At 62.8% G+C, this 2,014-nt stretch overlaps 1 long non-coding RNA gene across 1 annotated transcript; it reads right to left on the bottom strand.

The window, feature by feature from the left end:
- Nucleotides 1-6: 6 nt before the first annotated feature.
- Nucleotides 7-1,793, bottom strand: LOC103749683. Its single transcript, XR_607953.2, has 4 exons — nt 1,474-1,793; nt 1,155-1,347; nt 470-531; nt 7-376 (listed from the first exon to the last, which is right to left on the bottom strand). It is a non-coding gene; the product is annotated as an uncharacterized LOC103749683 (long non-coding RNA).
- Nucleotides 1,794-2,014: the final 221 nt, after the last annotated feature.

Here is a 2,014-nt window from a genome sequence, read left to right as displayed (position 1 = left end):
GGAGGTAAGGCAAACCTCTCTGAAACCATAGCAGGAAATTACTCTTTAGAAAGGGAAACACCTCAGGCCAATCATCCCCCAGATAAAAATTATAGACTTGAAAAAAAACTTAAACCAATCTAATGGGAAGCTAACTCAAATGTCCTCAATCTGAGCCGTGGCTGTTTGTACATGAGGATCTCTTGAGGGCCTCATCCAAAAGCAATTCCTTCCCTGGAAAACCAAAATTGCTTTGTGCAGGCTCCATCTGGTTGCCCTGCTTGTTTCTGTCTCTGTCTCTCTTCTCTGTCCTCCTGCCGCACATGGGATCTGCATGGGTGATGCCAGGGATTCTGCACGTGCATTGAGACTTTAAGGAGGTGGTTGGTGAAGGGACCTGTAAGGGTTGTTGGAGTGGCGAGGGTGGATTAAAATGGGGGGAGGGCGGTGAGGACTGGGGGAGTGGGAGAGAGAACCTGGAGGAACCTACCATCCAAGAAAAGGAGGTCTTGACCAATCCACCAAGGCAATTGACACCTGGTTTCCAGGGACCTGGGGAAAGGCAAAAGCATTCTGGCTCCAACAGCACTCACTGGGTGCCTGGAGCTGACCAGCCGCAGCAGCCCGAGCCGGGGGCCCCAGACACACCCGACACCTCTGAGGTCTCTCTACTGGCTCCCAGCACACCTAGGATGGAGTGGCAGCAGCACTTCTGAGCTCAGTCCTGCGCCCCAGCCAACAGCGCCCTCACACCCCTAGTCGGCTTCGGGAAGAGACACCTGTTGGGTGGGCGCCCTCTCCCGGGCCAGCACACATCCGACCCCTCCGAGCCCCCAGAGCTCCCCAGCTGGTGAACCTCCCAGCCCAGTCACCCGGCGCCCTCTCTGGCCATCGCAGGTTCCAGATGGTGAAGGTGGATGCGAGGCGAACTCAGGAGCTGCGAGGGTGGAACTGACCGAAGGGCCGAGAGTCACCTCCCGAACCTCAGGCTACCCGAGCTGGCTCGCCAGCCGGCCCCGGCCCTTCCCGAGGTGGCAGGGACTCCAGACAAGTCAGAAGTAACTCTCTGGTTGCCGCCTTCCCCGAATTCAAAGGAGGTTTCAACTTAAACAAAAGAAAGCCAAACTCTCTGGGGGGCACGGGGGGGGAGATGTTTGTCACGGCGAATCACTCACTGGCGGCTAGAGCCGAGGCGTTCTCAGGCATGGAAGGTCCGAACACACAAGGCCCAGCAATCTCCTCTGCGGACGTGGGGCAGAAGGCTCATCTCGGGGCCTCCGGGTACTTCCAAACCTAAGCGCTCCCGGATCCGGCTCGATGCTTGGCTGAGGAGGCGACTAGGCGAGAGGCCACGCGAGCAGCCTCGGCCTGAAGGCAAGGCGGACAGAGGGAAGTGGGAGTGAGATTCGCCCACGCCACCCAACAACTCCGCGGGTGCCCCCACCCTGCCCTCCAGCTCGGAGCGGCTCCCGCATGGGACACGGACGCAGTCACCTGGGACGGGATCTTCAGGGTGCCGAGGGGTGCACGATCCCTGCGTCCCCAGGTAGACGCCGCCAGGCCTCTGCTGGCCGGTGCGAGAGGAAGCCGGCAGCGGCTGGCTGGAGCCCCCTGTACGAAGAAGGAGGTGACTAGGCTCCGGGGTCGGGGGTTCCCTCCGGAGCGCGATGGGGACCTGCCAAGGACAGGGGTGAGTCGAGGCGCAGAGTCCGGCCGGGCCAGGCTGCAGGCCTCGGGCTGCCGGCTGGGGCGGGAGAGGCGAGAGGCGGCTGCGCCACAAAAGCCTGCGCGTCCCTCCCTCCCGCCGCCGCCTCTCCTCCGCCTCCCGGTCCCGCCTCTCCGCCGCGCTCCCCGCCCCTCCCTCGGCCCCCGCTGGGCCCAGGCGGCGGGCGGAGCAGGGGAGGGGCGGGCCCCGGAATATGCAGATGAGCGCGTGACGGACAGCTCGGCGTTCCAATGTCCCTCGGAAACTCGAGCGCTCCTTCCTCAACTCCGCACTCCCGACTCCAGACTCCCCCAAACCCCGACCGCCGGC

This window comes from Nannospalax galili, unplaced genomic scaffold (genome assembly GCF_000622305.1).
Source record: "Nannospalax galili isolate Female #2095 unplaced genomic scaffold, S.galili_v1.0 scaffold1146, whole genome shotgun sequence".
Lineage (NCBI taxonomy): Eukaryota > Metazoa > Chordata > Mammalia > Rodentia > Spalacidae > Nannospalax > Nannospalax galili.
This window is presented reverse-complemented; position numbering and strand designations above follow the sequence as displayed.